Source organism: Anas platyrhynchos, chromosome 9 (genome assembly GCF_047663525.1).
Source record: "Anas platyrhynchos isolate ZD024472 breed Pekin duck chromosome 9, IASCAAS_PekinDuck_T2T, whole genome shotgun sequence".
Lineage (NCBI taxonomy): Eukaryota > Metazoa > Chordata > Aves > Anseriformes > Anatidae > Anas > Anas platyrhynchos.
In genome coordinates this window covers 22,426,854-22,443,091 of record NC_092595.1, presented here as the reverse complement: position 1 = coordinate 22,443,091, position 16,238 = coordinate 22,426,854, and the positions used below count along the sequence as shown (strand labels likewise).

The window sequence follows — 16,238 nt, the reverse complement described above, 5'->3', positions numbered from 1 at the left end:
TCTGTGTCCTGAGTGGTGGACAGGCAGATATATTCACCCACACTATATTATAATGCACGTCTTTGAGGGATTTCAGAAAGGGGATGGGAATAAGCCTCCACAAATACAAGGAAAAAACACCACCTACCCTTAGGTCAGGAAAAGCTAGCACTGCTCAGTAATAAAAGATTGTAGGGAGTAACTTTAAAGACTGAAACATACTTTTCAGCAAAGGTGAATGCTGAGCTATGCTGGCTGTAAAAGAAGAAATTTCACAATACTCCTGCAATAGGAAAAGAACTGGAGGGAACAGTTTAGCAGGTAAGGAAAATCACCTGATTTCAGAAGATTTAATTCCCCCAAAGAATAAGATATTCTAAACTTTTTTTTTTTTTTTTTCTTGAAGAGTCAAGTGAAATCTTGTTTGTAGTAAAGGTTCTCTTCTTCTCTGGCATGTCTGCTGCTTTCTTAGGTTAATCAGCACTGCTGCTTTGACAGTAGCCTGTTAGGAGTTGTGTGAACGTGTAGTGTTATTATGCGTAGTGTTATTTCACCCATGATGGAGAACACACAGGCCTGTTAGGCAAGGGAGGGGTGTTGGTGTTTTTTTCCTGGATACTGGCACGGCTGGGACATGATCTCTTGTTTCTTACATCCAAGCTTAGTGCATCAGTCACAGCACTGCTATGGAGTCCATCACAGATGTCTGCTTGCAGAGAAAAGTGATCTTTGGGACTTTCAGAACTGGCTTTTTGCAATAGTAAGAACCTTGGTAAAGTGTCAGAAGTACAGTACCCTATATGCACAGTATGAGCATATGCTAATCCCATGGAGTTGAGCAAAATCTGCTTTGTATGGCCTGTTCTGTGAATATGTCCTTTTCATGCAATAGCTCCAGCTTTTCCCACTGATGCAAAAATCCTGATTGTCCATAGTGCAGTTTTGGTGATTTAAATGGGCCACTTCTATGAAAAATCTGGGGAAGTAGCACGTACCACACTCGTGTTGGTGGCATATACCTCTGAAAGATGCAATGGAAGGAAATCATCTCGATGTTTTCCCTGGCTGGTGCAGCCTTGCACTGGCTCCCACTTAGGGAGAAAGTCCTGAAAGACACAAAGGAACACGCAAGCCCTACTTGTCTCGTGGTATTCAGAAAAAAAAAAAGAAAAAGAGAGAGACAAAGGAAAAAAAAAAAAAAATCAAAATAAATAATAATAATAATAATAATAATAATAATAATAATAATAATAATAATAATAATAATAATAGCTGAAAGCTGTATCCCTCATTTTAGTGCACTGAGTTTCAATGTATGATTGACAAGTCAGAAAAATATCATCCCTATCATCCCTGTCTTTCTCACTTGAGCCCTGGGAAGGCCTTGATGGTGGCCAACACTGAAGCAGGTCCTGGTTATGGGGAGAGGTTGAGGACAGGAATGTGCTGCAAATTAATAGTGATGTAGTGAGAGCTGACTTCCCCGTGCGTGTTCCTGCCAGCTGCAAGTAGCGCTGTGGCCCCTTAATGATTATCCGTGAGCTCAGAAAAGTGTGCTACCCTGTCTGTTAGGAACACACTCACACTTGCTCTATTGAATAATTTGGCTTTAATTACTCTTCCATATTGTCATAATTTTGGTTTTGTCTCATTTTTCTTTGTCTTACCATCAAAGATTTCACCTTGAGTCTTAATTCTCATTCTAGATGTAGATGTGTCATTCTACAAAATTAAATGAGGATTTATGATTGTTGTATCTCCTTGATCAGCTCAGATCCTACATATTAAATGAAATACCGTGATCGGTTTGGCATGTTTCAGAAAACAGTTACCATGTGCTCTTGATAAGAACAATTGTAATCTGTGGAGTCATGGATTTTGTGTGAATAACAGATTCTGCTGGGCACCTCTTGGGAATATGTAAAATCTGGAAGTCTTAAAAAATGCTAATTCTTCCATACTGTTACAAATGGCAGCTCCTGCTAAGTTGGAGATGATTTCTGTCACTAAAACATGTATTTGTACTTGAAGTTTTTCCACAGTGATACAGAGAATTAAATCTCTGTTGGATTGTGTTGATGTAGATGGAATGGATTTAAGTAAAGGCTTTGCCTTTTTTTCCATAAAGGTTTGAAATACTTTGAAGCCTTCCATGAAATGCACTATCTGGTCACAAGACTTTCCTATTAAATCACTAGAATGAGGAACTGAGAAACAGTCTGTGATTAGCTGTTTGCTTATGGCATTCTTTGTTTTGACTCCTCTTGGAGATGTGTACAAAGTAGCTCTTTGGGATGGGATCATCTCTGTGTTCTGTGTTTGCATAGCACCTAAATTAATTGCTTCATGAGTGGGCTTCTGAGGAGCTCCTACCACACAAATAAAGGAGTGCAGGAAAGAAAAAGGTTGCTTTGGTGGATTTAGAGTGTGCTTCAATGCAAACATACACTAAATGAATCTTGGACACGAGTTTGGTTCTTTGGTCTTGCTGTTCATTTCCAAATGTACCAGGGCAAACTGCCGAGGGCTCGACCCTGCTAGGTGCTGAGCGTATTTAGGACCTGTAGAGGTTGCTCAATAATGAACACAGTTTTTTGTTCTCATAATGAAACTGTTGTGCTTTAGACATTGGCAGCTTGGAGTTCTCTGAAATGGCAAACGTTTTGGAAGAGACATTGCTGTCGGCTTTCGCAACAGTCGGCTCTTTGGAAACATTCCCCTTGAATAATGTTAAAAGCAATTCCAGTTTCTGTAATTTAACTCATCCGTATCATCAGCACCAATAAACGAAACCTCTACAGATTCCAAGCTCACCAGGACCTTGCCAAGAGCTGGCATTATACTCTGAGCCAAGTAACTTACTATAAACAATGAGTATGGAGCTCAACAAGTGTGTACGTTCTTGCAGTGTATGTGCCTGGCTGGCACCAGAGGTGAAGAGCTTTAAATCCTGCTGTTAACCTCAGTTATGTTGATCATAGTAGCTACCAAAATTGCACAGCCAGGTAGAACCATACAGCTCCTGAGAGGTTACACAGGTGTGATCTATTACAAAAAAAAAAAAAAAAAAAAAAAAAAGAGAGAGAGAGAAAGAAAAAAGGGAGAGTACAGGAATTTCATATTTTAGTTTAAGGGGTGTGGAAGCATTAGGAAGCTAACGATTATTGTACTGGGGCCTCTCTGGGCTTACCATGCTTTGCAGTACTACTGTGTACTCTTAGAAGAATCACATTTCCTTTAGTTGCATATCAGAAAACGTGAGTGAAGATAACTGTGATTTTCTGAGAGCCTCAAGCTTTGCTGCATCTCCACAGGAGCCATTTGTGTACTGAATGGTGGTGGGAGTACAAAGCCGTTACGTTATACTTGTATAGCTGACTGTAACCCAAATGGCTTCAGCAGCATCAAGCGATGCCTGGCTCCAACAGTCCAGGGCACAATCACAAGAAGAGCTGTGCTTCACTGCAGAAACAGATATTAGAGCAGGCACAATATCCAGCTCTGACTTTTTCCTCTTCCAGTGTCTCTCAGGTTTACATCCACTGCATTTGTGCTAGAAGAGACTGTTGCAAGGTGTGACACAAACCAAACTGCTTCTGTCCTTTTAGTCTCACATGCTATTTGTACAGCTTAATAGGTAAGTAGCTTTGATATAGCTTGTTAGTAGTGCTGTTTGTGGGTAATAGCTCTCATTAGCATTTTCACTTTCAAATAAAACTTTAAGACACGGATTTTCAGAAACCTTTTGCATCTTTTTAATGAAACTGGGTTTCTTTGCTTCTTGTTTTAATACATCTTCCAGCAGAGAGTGATGAAATTTCCAGTCCTGCGTGAGACCTTGTCTTTGCAGTTTTCCAAGGGCCAGAAGCCTGCTGACACGGAGCATGACAAATGTATGGAAATACATGGTATCTCCAATCTGTTTGCTTTGGATAGTGGAAGGTGATCTTCTATTACCTATTTATTTAACCTCCTCGTCCTTCCTTTTTGGAGACACAAAATATTTTCTGTCTTTTCCCTACCATGATGCTTTCAGGACATCTATTTCTTTGGATCTTTTCTCCCTCTAATTTCCAGAGCAATAAGCTAGCACAGTTCCTGTCTTGGCTTGGGCTTTTTCAACTCTATCTTGCACTTTCACAAAAATTCTGTGTTCCTATGGCAGGCTTCCTCTGCCTTTTTTCAGTTCCCTTGCTTTTCCAAACCGTGTATCACTTTCATCACAAAAGTGATACGAGGTGCCTTTAGCTTCCCTTTTCTTGATGGGGGATGAACCTGAACCACTGTATAAAAAGACTGAATGTTAGTCATTTGCTCCCAATGCTTTTTCATTCTCCCAATTGAAACCTGTTGGCTTTTGCACCAGTGTCTAATTTAAAAGCAATAAATGAGTGCTTGCAGGCTTGTAGCACATCTGCACATTCTGTAGCAGAGTTGTGGCCTTGTGAGGGAGTTATCTGCGCCCACTCCACAGGCATGAGCAAACTCTTCTCAAGTGACAGCGTTCCCTGTCTGGCCTTGTCCTGGCTTGTGTTTGTGCTAGCTGTTCTGGTGTGAGCTTGCAGGGCTGTCCTCCCTCCCCTTTGCCCTCCGAGGTGCTAAGGGACTCTCGCGCATCTGCAGTGGCACAGCGCTGGCCACTCTTCCCAGCCATGGTCCCAGCTGGAGGACTAACGTTTGTCAGATTGTGATAGTGTATCAAGAATTAATTTGGAGTCCTTTATTTCTGTTTGAGTGTCTGTCTTTCCCAAGATCTCCCTCACCAGCTGATCTCTTACCAGGTGCTGAAGCTCACTCTTTGGCTTTAGCTGAACATGTCTCATCTGCTTCCTTGTTCTCTTCATTTAAAAGCAGAGCTCTTTGATGTTTTATTTTTGTGCAGCATGCAATACTAGGGTGTCTGTAATCCCACTGCCTAATTAACAGCAAATTATGAAGAACATTGCAGTACTTTCTAAATCAACTGTTTCCCTGTACAGATCTGTCATCTGACTGGTTTCTGTTTGCTGACACCCACTGCTTGCAGGTAGAAGGTGAACATCCAGGGTGAGAAGCTCACGCAGACTTGTCTGAATTAAGGGCTTAAAGTGCCTGGGGGTAGTGGGAGCCGTTACAGAGGTATGTGAATATCCTCAAGGTGAAAATTCATAGTCATTTTCTCAGTCAACTTCTGAAAGCTGTAGCTATTAGGAAGCTTCAGAAGCTCTGTTCTCCCAGTCAGAAGACAGAGGTAGTTTTTACTCTCTGTACTGTGTGCTGTGCTTGGTAATAGTGCATGGTGTTTGAAACACCGTTCTCTCTTATTTTGTGCCTAGTCCCACTTGGCTGTGTGTAACAAAATCTTCCCTGCATCCTACCTAGATGTCTGTAGGCTGAGAAACCTTTTTTCTTACAGGCAGAGCCCTCCGTTCTGCAGCCATGGGGACTGGAAAAGAAGGGCATCACAGCCGGTGTAGTGCCCGTGTTACCTGAATCCTTTCTGCCCCAGAGAGGAGTAAAACTATTCCAGTGAGAGGCAGAGCAGAGTTGCTCTGGGCTTTTAAGTTGATGTTTGCCCTTTCCGCATGCTCGCAGGATTACTATCTGCGTAACTTACTAGACAAACGTATAAAGCTGCAGTTGAAATCTTTGTTTTATATTACACAATGACACTGCATTCAATTTCTCCCGTAAGATGCTTTATATCTCTCCAAAGTGTCTTAGCCAGCTTTGGCTCCAAGCAATTGCTTTTTATAACTGAGACTGACCAAAAGGACGTTGTCGTCTTCAGTAGCTTAGCTGTGAGGTATGATAGATCAATTTATTATTGTCAAAGGATGGATTTCTTTCACTCCATTGGCAGCATGTTTGATCCTGGATCTTGTTACTCTGGTCTGCTGCTGCTCACTGGGACAGAAAGAGGGGAGGGAAGAGGAATTCTGCCTTTTAATGGTAGAACCACTTAGTTTTATTGAGAAGCAAACAAATGTTTGGTCCCATTTGTAAATTAACTTAGTGACTTGACTGACACATTGCTGGAAGAATGAGAAAGTAAAACACATCGTTGCTTGTCTATTTCTGACAATGTAGATTTCTTGTGAAAAATTGCTTGAAGTACTGGATAGCACCCAAATGTGAAATCTTGTGCTGGCCTAAAACTGAAGTGTTCTTAAAATTGGCTTCATCTGATGTGTTACAAGTAGAATGTTCAGCTGTAGGCTGAAAAAGCTAAAAATTCAGCACCATTCAGATAATTTGGTGAGAGTGCAACACCTCACCTTTATACTGAATTCATCCTCTTTGATTAGGGCTAATTATCATTTGAAATCAGTTTTATGTGAGGGTAATACTGTCAATTTTATCCAGTGATTTGCGCTGGGGCAATGTCTCAGTTTTCCTCCCTTCCCTGCTCCTGCAGGCAGGTTTTATCCGAGAAGCTTTGAGAGGGGCCCATGCTGAGAGTACCTGCAGTGTGTAATTCACAGGGCTGGAGGTGTTTTCTGACAAGGTCCAGCTTTCCCTAAATACCAGTCACACATGGGCATTTTAGTACTGGGAGCAAAATATTGACCGAGTGATCCCTTGGCTTCTTGTCCCTCCACACAACCTCACCACTTGCTGTCGCGCTGCCTTCCCCACACAAAGTCGTGCTTGCTTTTACTCTGGCTGAACTACAAAACGATGCCTGGGGGAACGTGGGCTTGGGATGGTCACAAGTTTTTACTTGAATGCAAGAGGAAAGTTTATTTTTCAGGGTGTGTCTCTGCTGCCAATAGCTGCGATAGCTGCTGTGGGGACTGAACAGAGCCGCATCAGACTGCCAGGCGTGGGCGACGACAGGGCCATGCTCAAGGCCACACAGGGCCCAGTAGGATTCTGCTGTCTTAGGGCACTACGTCAGACCTTCAGTCCTTTTTTTTTATTTCCTGCACCTTGTGGACTTTTGTGTTGTTACAGCTCCAATGTGACCTGTGCCTAGATTCACTGAGGTATATTGGGGTGCGCTCCTGCCCCTGGGAGACCTGCACCTGGAGCTGGGGGCTCTGAGGCCAGCGAGGTGGGTGCTTCCACGAGCAGGGCAGCACCACGTAGCTTCGGTCTGGATGCTGATTACTACAACTTCCAGCATCAAGGAGGCTGAATAAGAATTTTATGATTGGTTAGATCCAACCCAATTTATTCTGGAGTAATGCAGTGCTGCATTTTGGTAACAGCCCATTTCATGTTACTGTTTTGGGAGGATGGGCTTGTCCTGACGGCAGATGCCACTGGTTCCAAGAGCACCTGGACTCCAAAGTTAGGCTTGGTCTGCATCTCAAGCTGTTAAAAAATAAATAAATAAATATATATATATATATATATATATATATATATAGGATCTAAACATATCCTGCAAAGACTTGAAGACTAGGATGTGAATTTTTTAGTTCCAGTTTATTGGTATCAAATTTTTATTAAAAAATAAATCCTGAGCAGAAGCTGCTATATATATATATTTCAGATTCTTTGCAGGCTGTGTGCTTAGACTGTAGAGTATGTCACTTTTGTAAATGGGAAGTCTACAATCCTGTAATTTTTGGCTAAGCTACCTCCTGCTCTGTGCAACAGGATGGTGGGCTCTTTTTGGTGTGTTGATGTGCACATATGGTGCATAGACAGTTGGTGAATTCTAAAGGAATGACCTTCAGGACTGACATTCTTCTATATTTTCATGTTTTTGTCATGCTGTGGTGGGTTTGTTCATTCCTCTTTCATCTCCTCTGAGTAAAAAACTCTGCAGTCTTCCAGACAGCGTCTCTCTCTCCCAGACCATCTGTTCTCAGATTACAGATTTCTCTGCATGAGTACCAGGTAACAGACGTGACTTCGCCCAGTAACTACAGCAAAAAAGACTTTCACACACTCTCTGCAATCTGTGAACATATGATCAGTCTAGGATAACATGTAGTGCCAAACACACACCAGAGAAATTTATATGAGGTATCAGAATGAACCCTGAAATCAGGTACTTGGCAAACCCAAACCTGGCATTTCCTCTGCACGTTTCAAAAAGGGGCTTCAGTGCCTGCAAGGAAGTCTGTATTCCTGCCCTGGTGCCTTTTTCCCAGGGGAGAGAGGCATAACATGCATCTCTGGGGTTTTACTTGAGGGGAAGCTGGCAGCATCGCTGCCCCATGTCAGCATCTGAGGTCAGTGTGCGAACAGTGTCTCAGTAATGAGTGTTCGCCAGGTGATGGGAGTCACCAGGAAGGGTATTTTTTAATTCATTTAGCATCTTTACTGGATTCTGCCCATTCTGTGAGTAGGATATATAGACAGAGATACAAATGTCTGAATATAAATTTATCTATAAATAGATAATATTTAAGTACTTTTATCGCCTTTCCTGTTGCTACCTGAGCCCTTAAAGGACAATAACTAGACTGAATATTAAAGGTGTTGTTGACTGGAGAGAGCTGTCACTCACTCAAATGATCATTGAGTACTTGCCTCAAGTCTGTACTGCTCTTTTTTCATTAATGGTTGAAAAGCTTGGAAGCTGGCTTAAAGCTGAGGGACCATGTGTGGGTACCAAGAATAGATAAGGTGCAAAGCACCAGTTTGTTGAGCTATCCTGTAGTCTGTTAGCCTTTATCTCTGCTGCGTGGTATGTAGTGCAATGTATTCCAACAAATGGATAGCGTGTTTATTTTTTGATAAGAGGCTCTGCGTGTTAAATATCCAGTGTCTTGTGCCATCCAGTCATTTCAATGAAAATCAGAAGAAAAAAGTCTTACACGAATTAATACCCAAGAGAAAGTATTACAGCAGTATTAAAGGAATTTACTATGAACCGTTTACTTTTTAGATGTCTTTTACAATATTATTTACTACTAGTTGGAGTTCTGGTGAGAAAAGGAATTGATCACCTGCACTTTAGGACTACAAGAAAAATAATTGAGCAACTCAAAACTTGAGTGTAAAGATTTTTCACAAAGGTGGGAGGACCTCAGTACATTGTGTTTGTGCGTGCATTGGTTTCTACCGATAGAATAAAAGGAAGTAATGTTCAGCGAGTCAAGATGCATTTATGTCTTCATTTATTATTAATGTGCCTCACGTGGCCTTGCCTGGTTCTTGGGACCCAAGAGCCATCCTACTCTATCATGGTTAAAATGTGATAAACAGTGGTAGAACAGTATTTTGAGAAGTCTCGGTCCTGGAAACAGGCTGCTTCCTCATACCCACAGTGCAAACTGAGGACAAGAAGTTTCTCTGTGTATGCTTGGCAGGATCAAAGACAAAAAGGCAGTAGGTGTGTGCAAGTGGTAAGCTGTAGGCACGTATTGCTGTGTGCAGAACTGCTTTTCTGGGAATCCGTACCCACCCCTGCATGCTTGAACTGGGGGGCGTGCTGGTTTGGGGATGAACATGCGTGTCTTCTGAATGTTTTCAAATGAACATACTCATTTAATAGGCATGGTCATTTACTGTACTCTTTTTGTCTCAAAATGCAGATGTAATAAGGCACTGCTGGTGTAAAGGCTTTATTTTATATTTCATAGCGCAGACAACTTATATACCAGGTGTATGTAAGTTACCAGCAAACTCACAGCTCAAGCCTGGCCCTGGTCTGATATTTATTTGAGAGACATTCACTGCTGAAACGGTTCCTTTTGTGATTTTGTCCTGTTGAAAGAGCAGTCATTTTCCATAACATCCAGCAGCTCCTCCTGGAACCTGAAGAGGATTACACCTGCAGGACAGTGTTAGGAGATGTAGTGGGGTAAGTTAAATGGGCAGGTCGACCTCATGTCTCCTCATGGAGCTGTTGCATTTCAGATGGTTGGTGCTGCCCAGGCTTCACTGAGGAGGTGGGGAAGGGATTTCTGAGAGCTGGGGCAGAGCCCCTGTACTGTGTGTGCAGGGCTGAGTACCCAGGGTGTGTAGGTGCGTGTGGTGGGCGACATCATGGACCAAGTCTGGGACATGGGACAGCTCTCACTCTTATTGGGGAATACCAAGGAAGAGCTTCCTCCAACACACCTCCCTCCAAAGCAGGGATCATTTTTGCAGGGAATTTTTTTTTTTTTTTTTTGAGCTAGGGGAAGGAATGCAAGTTATGTTACATTTCTGGTACCCAGGACAGGAAAACTTGTCTGTTCTGGATGCCAGAGGAGGTAATTCACTTGTGCAGTCACAGCAGCAGACACCTCTCCTTTGCTTTTGGAGAAAACAGAAAATAAATAAAAACAAACAAACAAAAAAACAGCCATTTAAGGTCTGGAGTGGTAATATTTTTGTCAGAAAAAATGCTTTGTTATGAAAATTGGGATGATCTAGGTATTATTACTTCTGTGTGTGGCGATTTATGCCTTCAGCATTAGGCAGAAGGTGTTCAAATAAATGTTGACTCAGGCTTCTGCATTTTCTCTCAAATTCCCTACATCTTAATTCTTTACTTTGTGCAACTGCTTCTGCAACCTGAAACTAAATCTTCATTTTAATGCTCTTTTTTTGTGTTTCTTTCACTGCTTCATCCACATTTTTCAGCTTTAATGTTATAATAGTATGTGGGAGGATTAGTTACACTGATTAAAAAAAAGAGAGAATGAATTAATCTAAAAGCCAGACACCTTCATTAAGCAAAGTAGGGAGAATAATATATATAATTAGCAAGAGTTCTGCTTACCGTATGCTCTAATGTAATATATTAGCCAACTAATTATTTTAAAATATTATTAATTGCCTTGAAATTGTTAGCTACTCCTGCTAATAGTCAATTAGGGCTACTCTTACAAGGGAGTTACTTGCTGATAATAATCAAATTTTAGACAATCAGGGTACTTAGCTGCATTTGCTTTCATACTTTTTGTTTGTTCCTTTTCATAATCTGCAATTCATTTCCCCCACATAAAACAGTAAGACAAAGATAAACCAACATGTTATAAAAGGTATATACATTGGGGAAAAAAAAAAAAAAAAAGAGCAAAAGGTCTTTCTCCTTTCTGATACTATGAGTGGACAAATACTCTCAGTGAACTTCGCAATAGAGTAGAAGCCTCTGTTTACTGCTCTGAGCCTGTACCTGTATTCCACAACCAGGGAGCATGATGGATACCTGCACAACCTCTGACTTTTTTAATTAAAAAAAAATAAATATATATATATATATTTTATATATATATATATATATATATACACACATTTTTCCATTTAATGTTTATGTTTTCCATTTAATGTTTTCAGAATAGTTCATTACACATACCACATTCCTGGTCACTAAGCTCCTCCTGTTCTGCAAGCTCTGTTCTCCTGTTTTTACTTTTACTGCTTTTACTTAAACTTTTGCATTCATTTTCTTCCATATTATTACAAATTAACACATAGCTCATTGCATGGCTGGAGTGAGATGGGGGCTGGAAAAATCTATTTTTTCTCTTTGGCATTTACTTCACAGTAGGGAAGTGGATGTATAGGAATTCCCAATTGTGACCAGAAGCTTTTTTAGCTGTGTTGCCTGTAGATTACTGTTTCTTCCCTGTCGTGGCTGCATGTTTACTGAACGTACAGAGAGGATTGTGACAAATGTTCTAGAATAACAAATACAGTTTTTTTTTGGTAATTTTTGCCCTTGCTGCTGTGTTTGTTATGAGCAGCAGGATATGACCTCTGACAGAAACAAGGATGCGATGGATATAGGAAATCCAGCATTTTCCCCACCCTGCACATCACAGGGTGCAATCCCATTTTAGCACTTCCTATCTGTAACTAATCTGATTGAGGTGCCCAGGGAACTTAAGTGTCTTAGGGCTTACTGATGAGCTTCTAACCCTCTTTAGGCCTTTTTGAGCACTCTAGCTTTCATTTTCAATGGTAGCTACTCTCTCACAGCAAGCTCTAGCTCTCAGGATTCCTATAGACATACCAGCAGATTCCTAGGGAGCAAATCAGACTCATCAGAAACCCATAAGCAACCGGCACATCAATGGCCCAGTCTTGTCCTGAGAGAAATGGGTACAATCCATTAAATAAGCAGAGATGTTTCCACTTACACTTAGGCTGGTTGTGATTCATTAACAGTTGTCTCATTATGTTGACTAAAATTAAAAGGAAATTTTGAATGAAAACTCTTTATCCTATTACTGAGTGATGAATTATAAACCACGCCTTACAAATGTATTGGAGTTCTTTGAAGAGGTCACTAATGAAGTGAGGGAGGGTGAGCTAGTTGCTATACTTGTATTTCTAAAAGGCTTTTGGTGAAGTCCTGTGCTATAGACTTTTCTTTCTTTCCTGCTCTTGGATGCTATGACCTGTGAGACCCAGAGTCTCTCTTACATATCTCAGAATAAATTAAGAAATATTCTGTATTGTCCAGGAAGAAAAGCTATCAGAAATTGTGAAAGCATTTTCTTCATTGTGAATTTATTTCTAGAGGCTCCTGCACAGAAGAATAGAAATCTGGCTTCTGCATAAATGATGTTACAAAAGGCTGTAAGAAGATCAGCTCTGATTGCTCACTGGTGGCCTAATTTACAGCAATATGCTGCTGTAGCAGAATGAAATTTCACTTTACAAAGCTTATATGTTAAGGCACTATGCTACAGGACTGACAGCATGTAAACTACACTACTAGTCCAGGAAATGTGCTATTGTGGCTCAGGGAAAGCAGTCCAGACATGACTTTTCTGCTTCTCCCATTGCAGCTGTACATTAGTAGCAAATTAAAACTCATTATCACTGCTTGGAGTTCCCTTGCTCTAGCGAGTGGCTGATGGGTGTTTTATGATTAGGGTCTGTCTCTTCTCCACCTCTTTCAAATCCCTCCCAGTTACTCCAGAAAAAAAAATACAAGAAGAGACCTCCATTTGCTCCGAAGTCCCTAAGCCAAAGGTCTGGATGGTGGAGAGTATGCTTATAGTGCCAAAGCCTGGGTCCTTGGGTTCTTCTACATTCATGCAGTATTTAGTTTTAGTTGTGCCATTGCCCCAGTAAAAGATTATTCTTTTATGAGATCTGATGTGTGATCTGTAAACATTACCTTTCAAGTAAATCCATTAATTTTTTTTTTTTTTAGCTTTCAATTACATGTGCAAATATATGGCTACATCCATATGTATTAAATAATTATGTATCAACCTAGCAAGATTTCTCTGTAGTGTACTGATTTTGGCAAATACAAGAAGTGATCCAGATTTTTGACATCAGTAGACTCAAAATGCTCATGTTCCACTTTCTTTTACGTTAATTATACTGTTATAATTTCTAAATGTGTCATTGCTGCTTAGCATAGATTTTTTAGTTTCTGTACTGAGTAAATTCTGAAATTTGTGGTCCAGTTCTGGTTTAGAATAAAAGACAATTTCAAGATGTTGCAATTTTCCCTAGAAAAGGAATACAGGAATTTAGTCAGCTGTATTTGAGCCATTATCAAGCAGATTGATTTGTACTTGTTTTTAGTTTCTCTGTCCAATCCCAACTCTTCTTGCATGCAATGTTTATATATATGCGTGTGTACATGTCCATTTTTTGGCGAAAGCAGCCTTCTTTTTATTCTATATTTATAAGGTTTTTTAGTTCCACCAATATTGTAGCCAATGAAAGTTACCTCATTTCACCTGAAGAAAGGGGAAATGTATTTTGAATGTGTGTCACGGAGGAATTGTTTTTTAATTAAACCCTTAGCTGCAAAAATTATTCACAGAATGAGGATTTAGATAACACAATTAAACCTTTTTCTATCTTATATTACTGCATATAGATGTTGTTTTTTTCCCCCTTTCATGGTATGTTTTAAGAAGAAGAAAAGTAAAAATGTATTTTGTAATTGGTATTTTAAAATCCAGAATGTTAATTCTCCAGTATGAATTAACATGAAAAATATATCTAATTGTTTGTTATGTTCCATCACAACATTTCATCACTCCAGGAGGTTTGGTTTTGACCAGTTAATATACAATTCCTGTTTTTATATTCTGCATGGTTTAAAATATCAACTCCAGAAATATTGGTTTTGTTTTAGACATAAAGATCTATGGATAAGAAACAAGGAGAAGTTTATGTGAAGAGGTGCTGTTTTACATGGTAAGTTGAAAAATGGCTAATAAAGAACATTCAATCATAAAAATCACAATGAATGGATAGAATGAATTGATTTGAATTTTTGAGTGAGATTGCTTACATCTTGAAGATGGAAATGAAAATGACAAAAATTCATACAGTTAAATAGGAAGAAAAAAATCCCCTAAAATAATTAATTTATACAAAAGAAGGAAAAGCTGTATGACTCATGGCACTCCAACTAGAAACTCTCCATCCTGAGGGAAAACACGTCTGTGTTGATACAAAATACATTATTAGAGGGAGTGTTCTTTAAGAAGAGACAGAGGGAACTTCCATTAGGTTTTAAATGTCATTGACATGTTAAGAAAATTACAGAGTACCGAGAAGTTCTATTAAAAAAAATATTCTACCACTTGAAACATTATGATTTCTTGGCTAGCATAGGGTTGTTTAGCTTTTAAGACCAGAAGAGATGACTATAATCATCTGCTCTGACCCTATGAATAAAATGGGCCGTAGCAATTCACAAAATTATTCAAGGCAAAAGCTGGAGTGTAGCTTTTGGAGAAGTGCCCAGTCTTGAAAAGTTGAGTGTCTCAAAACACCAACAAAATAAAATATCTTGACATTTATATTTGAAGTGTCAAGGAAAGGCTAGAACCTAATGAATTGTTGTGTTTTTTGTTTTGTTTTGTTTGTTTGTTTTGTTGTTTTAAAACAGTGACTTCAGTTGGCTGTAACTGATGCCAGTAAAGTGTTACCATAAAGGAAAAGTGCAGGGAATATGTTAACTACCTTCCAGAGGATTTTTTTTTTCCTCCTGTATAACATTACCTGAAGTAGTTGCCTTAGCCCTGAGTTTTACCCCTTCTCTGAGATGTGCTCATTTCCTTTTCTTAAGTCCCAGGACCCACTGGAGAATTAACCTCAGGCACTGAATCACAAGCTTGAAATAAGTTGTAGTGAAAGTTGAGACTCCTGTGCGCTTCACTATTTTGTTTAATTCAGAAGTCAAGAATGGATTTATCTAACTTAATAAACAAGTTAAGGAAACCTAAATAGCACAGAGCTCTTATGAAACTCTTTAACAAAGGTTTAAAAACTTTCTCTGTGGAGATATGACTGAGGCTGCTACTGTAATCTTAGGGGAGTTTTTGAAATGGGTAGAGGAGTAAAGCTGTAAAAACAAATAGCAAGCAACACCTTCCACCCATGCCCAAATTCCCATGTGAACAGAAACACCACTAACTACAACATCTTCCTTCTGATTGTATTTATCCTGTCTGTTTTGTTATTTCTTACCCTATAAAGTTTAATTTGGATATTAGTCTGCTTTACAAGAGTAAGTTGAGCCTGTAGCTGTTATGCTAATTCACAGAACAAATGACCATATAAAGAGTTACCATCTTAAATTTATTTTCTGTATACTTTCAAGTAACAGGTAAGGATTTTTCTACAGTTTGATCTTTTAATGGTCTGTCTCCTGCCTTCCAAGCTTCAAAACTTCAGTATGACATTGAGCATTGTTTCTGTCCCTTCTCTAATCCCACTCTACCAGCTCAGTCTTACATGTACTAGGAAAGAGGGGCATTCAGTATGCTAACAAAATACTTTCAGAAAGACACATTTCAAAGAAAATACCCCATTCCACAAATATCTGCCTCCAATGAAACCAGTGATGTATTACAGATTTTGGACTGTGGAAACCAGAAAATGCTTTTGTTCAGTCCTCATTCAGCTCCTGTTCACAAATATGCAGCTTAATGCAAGTTCTCAAGTGAACATAGCTAATTTTCTTCACCTTTTGCACATAGGAGAACCTAGTTAGCATTGTATCTATTCATAAACGCCTAAATGAATAGCATTTCTGACCATTTTACCTTCATTGTTTTCTCTGGTAAGAAGCACTGATTCAATGTGTATGCTCTCAAAACACCTAGCAATACCTTTTCAGTATTGAACCTGCCTGTAGTTCAAAAAGATTGTTGGTGTCCAGCTGGAGATGACAGGTATAATGGTAACACATTGTTACTCTGTGCTGAACTGAACGTATATGACATTGTCGTGGGCACACACAAAATTAAAACATGATGAAGTCAAATAGCTTCCTTATATTACCTCTTCATGCTAGTTATTAATCAGTACAACCAGGCTGTCCTGGGATGACTTACTCTTGATTTGCATTAAAGTGAGTGGGACCTGTTATTTTATGGAATCCAATTACTTCTAGAAAA

General features: G+C 39.6%; 1 long non-coding RNA gene across 14 annotated transcripts in view; it reads left to right on the top strand.

The window, feature by feature from the left end:
• Nucleotides 1–16,238, top strand: part of LOC106018641 (uncharacterized) — a 245,013-nt gene that overhangs the window by 176,608 nt on the left and 52,167 nt on the right. For all 14 annotated transcript variants that reach the window (XR_011811244.1, XR_011811246.1, XR_011811247.1 and 11 more), the window contains one exon: nt 13,964–14,025. This is a non-coding gene — a long non-coding RNA (uncharacterized lncRNA). The remainder of the gene's footprint in view (nt 1–13,963; nt 14,026–16,238) is intronic.